Below are 7,401 nucleotides of genomic sequence, written 5' to 3'. Positions count from 1 at the left end.
AAGAATTACAAGCGTATTCAGCCCAAAGGAGATTCTCACTCCAGGTTCGCGGGTTGTTGGTGCAAAGGCATCTCAGGGTGTTCTCTTGATTTAACCATTTGCATTGACTGTTAGTGTGTGGATGAAAACCAGAGGAGTGTTCAGGTTGAGCTCCAAGGATGGAACAGAAATCCTCCCATATCTGTGATATAAATTGAGGGCCTCAGTCAGAAATGATATCTATGGAAAGTCCGTAGATTCTGAAAATGTGGTTCAGGAGGATCTTGGCAGTAACAACGGTGAAAGGCAAGGCGTTTGGTGAGGACGATGAGGTGACCTGCCTTGGAGAAACAATCAATAACAGAGAGAATAACTGTTTTGTGATGTGAAGCTGGCAAACCTGTGACAAAATCAAGGGATATGGGACCAGGATCGGCTAGGGATGGATAGTGGTTGGAGGAGACCAGCTGGGGCTTGATGGGTGTTCTTGTTGCGGGCGCACATGGGACGTGAATTGACGTTTTCGACCAGATCTCTATTGAGTGGGCAATCAGAAGTACCTTAGATTAAAGGCGATAGTCCGACTGGAACCGGAATGACCCGAGAAGAGAGACGCATGAGCCCAATGTGTGACCTGGGACTGGGTGGCAAATGTAACATAGAGGCGACTAGGGAGTCCTCCTCCAGGATCTGGTTCGTCTTCATGAGCTCTTTAGACGAGCTCTTTAGTGTCCTAAATGAGGGAACCAATAACAGAGGACTGCAGGACAATAGTTTCTGGCTTGGGGTCATCCTCATCAGAGGAGAACAGTCGAGAGAGTGAATCTGGCTTAGTGCTTTTGGAGCCGGGTCTGTAGCTTATGGTAAAGTTGAATCTGGAGAAGAGCAGTGACCAAAGGGAGTTAAGGCATTTGGATGACTGAAGGTAGGCCGGATTGTTATGGTCAGTCCAAATGATTATGGGGAGGGATGTGCCCTCCAGCCAGTGACGCCACTCTTCTAAAGCTAATTTGATAGGTAGCAGTTTGCGGTCCCCCACATCATAATTTCTCTCCGGTGGTGTGAAGCGCCTGGAGAAGAATGCGCAGGGATGGAGTTTGTCGTCATTGGTGAATTTCTGGGCGAGGACAGCACCAACTCCAGTATTGGAGTCATCTACCTCCAACACAAACTGGAGTTCTGGGTCAGGGTGGACTAGAATGGGTGCTGAGGAAAACCTCTCCATGATCTGGAAAGCTTTTTCTGTGTCAGGAGTCCAATGAAAAAGAGTCTTGGTGGATGTGAGCCCCATTACAGTTGATGCCAAAAGACTGAAGTTTCTGATAAACCTTCTATAGAAGTTTGGGAACCCTAGGAACCTTTGATGTTCCCTTCTAGTCTTGTGTCTGGGCCAGTCCACCCATGCCTGGATCTTGCCTGGACCTGTCGCTCGCTAGATTGAAGCCCAGAAAAGTTATTGTGGACTGTTATTTTTGTAAAAGCCTGTTCAGCTTTTACAAAAAGGCGATTCTCCAACAACTGAATAACTTTTCTGACCTGAATTGTGTGGGACTTCAGATATTTTGAAAAGATAAGAATGTCATCCAGATACACAAACACGCGGACGTTGATGAAATCTCTCAGGACGTCATTTACCAGGGCCTGAAAGACCACTGGTGCATTGGTCAGGCCAAGAGGCATAACCAAAAACTCAAAATGCCCCAAAGGGGTCTTAAATGCAGTCTTCCACTCATTGCCATCTCTGATTTGAACCAAGTGTTAAGCATTTCGAAGGTCAGGTTTTGTGAATGCAGTGGCGCCTCGTACAGTTTCAGGGGTGGAGGCCAGGAGGGGCAGCGGATATTTATTCTTTATGGCTATTTGGTTTAATCCTTGGTAATCAATACAGGGTCTTAGAGAATTATCTTTCTTCTTGATGATGAAGAAGAACCCCACACTGACAGGAGAGCATGATGGTCAAATGATGCCTGCTTCTAGAGAATAATTTATATAAATGGTAAATGGACTGAATTTATATAGCGCCTTTCCAGTCATACAGAGCGCTCAAAGCGCTTTACAGTAGAGCCACATTCACACAATCGCACTCACACATTCATACACTGATACGCAGATCAGTAGGCAACTTGAGGTTAAGTGCCTTGCCCAGGGGCACATCAACATACAGCAGGAGGAAGCTGGAATTGAACCCACAAACTTCCGATTGCAAGACAACTACTCTTCCTACTGAGCCACAGTCGCATATAGTTCTCCATAGTTTCTTTTTCAGCTCCTGAAATATTGTAAAGGTGACCAAATGGTAGTAGAGTGCCAGGGAGTAGGTCAGTACCACAATCATAGGGGCGATGTGGTGGCAGGGACAGGGGACGGTCTTTACTAAAGACCATATTGAGGTCATGGTATAGGGGAGGAACATGGGACAAATCAGGCTGAAACTTGGAGGGATTAGACTGAACAGGACTGGAGGCGGTGGCAGAGCGAAGACAGGGCACATGACACTGCTCACTCCATGACTCAATGCCTGAGTCGGCCCGGTTTAAATGAGGGATATGGAGTTTTAACCATGGATGCCCTAAGACTATGTGGGCCTCTTTTATGGTGAAGATGAAGAATGAGATCTGTTCTTAATGGTTTACAGAAGCAATGAAATGGAGAGGATGACTCTCCAGATGAACCATTGTTAAAGGGCTGCCATCTAAGGCAGACACCTTTAATGGGTTGGTCAGATCAGTTGTCGGGATGTTTAATTCTCTAACTAATTCTGGACTACTGAGATTCTGCTCAGCACCTGAGTCAACGAGAGCCAGGACAGGAATTTGGTCTTGTTCAACACAGAGGAGTAATTTGAGATGGAATCTGGGATGGTTAGAAAGTGAAAATGGGGGAGAAATGAGGGGAGAGAACAACAGGTTTTATTTTCACCTCTGGTGATTTCATGACAAGCTGATGACTTATGGATTCCATTTTAGTTTGATTCCTCTTCTCTTGTAGTCTCTCAACATATTATCAATACGGACAGATAGGTTCACCAGGTCATCCAGGGTCTCGGGTTCCTCTCGGCTCGCTAATTCGTCTTTTAGATTTTCATTTAGTGGATTTCTGAAAACACGTTTCAGAGCCAGTTCATTCCACCCTGATGCTGCAGCCAGGGTTCGAAATTCAATTGTTATCTCATCTACGGAGCGCTGCTGTTGCTGGAGATGCCAAATCTTCTGGGCCAGGGTTTAATTGCTGTGTTTAAGGGAGAATGTTTTCTTGAGATCTACAAAATGGGTTAGGGTGAAGTACTGTATGGTTGTCTTGTCAATTAGTGTTTCAGCCCACCTTAATGCCTGTCCTCTTAGGAGGCCCATGATGTAAGCGATTTGGCTGGCATCATCTAGAAAAAAACCTCTTGCTTGTTGGAACACCTGAGTACAATGCAACAAAAAGCCCTTACTTTTCTCCAGGTCCCCTGAAAAAGGATCAGGTGTATTGGGCAGGCGGCCAGAGGACGGGCTGCGGGTTGGCTGGATGATCCCACTGAGAGTTGGTTCTGGATAGCCTAAACGCTTTGGGAAATCTCCACCACAGCTACATTGGTGGAGGCTTGCTGTTGTTGCAAGGACTGGAGGTAGGAGTTATGTTGGCCCAGCAAACTGCCTTGCTGAGACAGTATCCCTAGCAAGTGTGCTGCGGAGTCTGGTTGGTTGGATTGTCCTGTCATGTTTGGTTCTTACCCAGGAGACTCTAGAGCAGCACACCAGAGAAACAGGAAAGGTTTAAACAGGTTTATTGAAATTATGTTTTCGGGCAGTGTCAGGATTCCGTAGGCGTCTGGCTTCTGGGATTGGTTAACTATGAGAGCTAGAATGTCAAGATTCGTTATGGTATGTTTGGACCAATGTGCAGACTGACGCTCGGGAGCAGCATGGTGAGTTGAAGAGTCTTTCATTTAATGATAATAATATACAAGAACAACTTACATGGGTAAGCCAGACAGTGAAACACACATGGAGCCAGGAAGTAAGCAGGGTAGCATACAGAGTTGAAAAATCAGCAAATCCCCAGACTGAGGGGAATGTGTCTAATTAAACAAATGAGCAAAGGGAAAGCAGGGACACGAGGAACTGAACAGAACACATGGGAATTAGACTAAATAGCAAGACCTATAGGAAAATATAAACAAACACATAAAACACAAGAATCTAGGAAGTAACAACTAACAGAAGTAATCTAATGGTCTGGATGAACAGAAAACACCTGGCTGAGAAAAGTAAACAAAAATACTACACTGACACTGGCTAAGAAGGAAATAAACAAAACACAGACTCAAAAACCCTAACACTGGCAGATCATGACAGAGAATGGTTATTGTCAAGAAGATGGTTCTGAATCTTGATGGTATGAATGTAGGGCTTACTTGTGGATAAGGTTTATCCAGAGCAGAAGTTCCACTCATGGCAACCTTAGAGGAAGATATAGAGCTGGGTTAAAACTAGGCAGGAAAGCACAAAGGCATTACAGGGCAAGGTTCTGTTGGTCTGATTACCACTCAGCAGAGTGAACAACCCAATGCCTCCTCTAAGGTTTCAGCTGCTTAAGAAGCTCTTCAGTGATTGCTCCCGATGTGGTGCAGCTGTGCGGCTGCACCTGCCTGTTGCACCCTGGTGGAGGAAAAGAGAAACAATACTCACACAGCACAACAAACCTACACTCAGCTCCGTGGCCTGACTCAATTTCCTAGTGCCAATATAGAGAGTTACACATAAAATGAGAGTCGGACATTTGAAAGACTTTAATACATCACAGGCTGCTGATCATACACACTTTCATTACTACATCACACTTTTATGCTGTGAAGCCAACTTATGATTACATAGGTTAGTTGTAACTAGGTTGTTACTAACTCACTTTGTAGCTGATTGTTGTAACAACACGAGGTTGACTTTAACCTTCCTTGTCACATTGGTCCTTTTCAGAAATCAGAAACACGGATAGTGAAAAGGCCTCCTAGTACCTTGTTGTGTGCCTTGTGAAAGAGGCATAAGGAACTCATCAGACTGCAGCTTGATGCAATGTCCCATCCTGAGGAAGCACAAAGTGACATTGATCACAGGGCAGCCATTGAGGTAGGACAGAGTCAAAACATTATGAAATATGATTCAGCAAAGGTCCAGACCTAGTGCATGGTGCTTTATGTTAGCTAGGCATTTTTTTAACTAGATTAAAGACAACAAAGAGTTTGAGCTTGAGGACCCAGACCCATGTAAAAAAGTCAGGAAATGATGTGTTAACCTCTGTTGAGAAGACATTTCGATATATGTCATCTTTGGTGTATGTGAAAAGTAAATAAAAAATGTCTTGTTTTTCTCATTACTTCTATGTACTTGCAGTTTCCACATATCAACATTGTTCTTTGCTCATCAGACCTTGTGAGAAATAAAAACAAATAAATACTAAAAAAACAAACTGCAAATACGGCAGACTCTTATACCATAATACTCTTCCTGATCTGTTAAGCTTCCAAGAGGGCTCCTTATGTACAAGTATCCCTCCGACCCTCACACTCCACATTTTCTTTATTACACTACAAAGACAGCAGATGATGTATTTTCAGCTGCAAAACCTTTTGGAATGTTACCTTCCACCCAACCCCTGATTCTAACATTGGTAAGCATGCTGAAGCCGCTCACCGTCTCCCGCAGCTAAACCTTGCTAAATACCACATACATACAGACAGAGAGTTAGAGAGAGAGAAAGAGACGCCTGTCAATGCAGCATCGACAGTGATTAACTCAAGATTATGTTCTGCTCTGTGCTGGAAGATTTTTTACCTTTACGGGTTTTAGTGGGGGGTTGGACAATGGTGAAAGTGCCAAAGAACGACATAAAAGGAGCATAATCTGCATCTATTCATGATTAAAGGAAGCATGGAAAGTTGCAGACGTAACTGTTGGGTTCCTCTCACCAGTGCTGGATGGATAACTGAAGTCTGGGGTTTTTCAAATAGACCCATATAGTGGGAAGTTATAATACCCAGGTGGAATGAAAGGATGTATGTCTGTGTACCAAAACACTCCAGACAGTGTTTAAGGTTTCTTTGTTAGATAAGCACTGACAGCACACAATGTTCTTTGTGGATTTCACCTCTCTTAGGTAAACCTACAATCCAGAAAGAAAGAGCTGAGAGAACGACAAAAGAGGTATTACTTAGCCACACAAACACCATGATAGGTCTAAAACTATGAATTAACATATGTGCTTATTTGTTTTTCTAATAAATTTTCACTTAAGCTTAAGTACCAGCAAAAAAAATAAAAACAACATAAAAGTACAATGTAGTTATCAAGTATTTAAGGTAAAACTTCCTTCAGCAAGCTGAAGTAGGTGTAGGACGTTTGTCCTCTGCAGTGTACAAAGCATAAAATGGGATATTGATCTCAAGCTCACTGTTTGAAATTAAGGTACATGCACAACAACCCTGTTCAATCAACAGGCTATACTTGCTCTTGACAGTTAGTTACCTTAACTGTGACCACAATGTGTGTGCTTTATCACAGTTATTTATTGTGGCAACAATGCCACACATGTTGATTGCAAACCTCTTAAGATAGCATAATATAAACAATAAAAAGAGAATGTATAGATATACAAAGATGGGATACCGCCTTGTACCTGCAGTAGGCTAATGAATAAGTAAAGTTTATTCAGTCAGCACTTTTAACAGTCAGTCAGTCATTTTCTATACTGCTTCTTCCATAATTGGTTGCGGGGAAGCTGGTGCCTATCTCCAGCAGTCTATGGGCAGGAGGCGGGGTACACCATGGACAGGTCGCCAGTCCATCACAGGTCAACACACAAACAATCACAAACACACTTATTCACACACTTAGGGGCAATTTAGAGAGACCAATTAACCTAAAAGGCATGTCTTTGGACTGTGGGAGGAAGCCGGAGTACCCAGTGAGAACCCACGCATGCATGGGGAGAACATGCAAACTCCATGCAGAAAAAGCCCGGCCGGGAGTCGAACCCAGGTTCTTCTTGCTGCAAGGCAACAGTACTACCAACTGGTTTTCTCATCTAATGATAAACACACTCCTAAACCTTGTGGAAGATGTTTACAGAATAGATAAAGTTCCTTTTGCTGGCAACGGTGGATCCATCAACAAATTGGACCTTATAGATTAAGAATAAGCTGTCATAAAAGTTGATGTTCATGTAGATGTAGACAGACAAAGACTGTACTTTTGGCATTATGGTGTATGCCTATTTTCTTCTTTCCTCTCTTTCTCATCTGTGCTTCCATCAGTCTGTGACATTTAGCATTTGGGGCAATGTCATTTGTGTCTGGTGTGAACATCTGCTGCCATTAGACTCCATCCAACAAAATATTACATTAGCATGTAAAATGCAAGTCTATAACACTTAACTTATACTACC

The 7,401-nt window shown here is 43.4% G+C and overlaps 1 long non-coding RNA gene across 1 annotated transcript; it reads right to left on the bottom strand.

Annotated features, from left to right (window-relative positions):
• Positions 1-3,757: 3,757 nt before the first annotated feature.
• Positions 3,758-5,112, bottom strand: LOC124884747. Its single transcript, XR_007042495.1, has 3 exons — positions 4,870-5,112; positions 4,508-4,622; positions 3,758-4,423 (listed from the first exon to the last, which is right to left on the bottom strand). It is a non-coding gene; the product is annotated as an uncharacterized LOC124884747 (long non-coding RNA).
• Between the last annotated feature and the right edge of the window lie 2,289 nt (positions 5,113-7,401).

Source organism: Girardinichthys multiradiatus, chromosome 18 (assembly GCF_021462225.1).
Source record: "Girardinichthys multiradiatus isolate DD_20200921_A chromosome 18, DD_fGirMul_XY1, whole genome shotgun sequence".
In the NCBI taxonomy this organism is placed as follows: domain Eukaryota; kingdom Metazoa; phylum Chordata; class Actinopteri; order Cyprinodontiformes; family Goodeidae; genus Girardinichthys; species Girardinichthys multiradiatus.
Note: the sequence above shows the minus strand (reverse complement) of the source record. Positions and strands in the feature narration are given on the sequence as shown.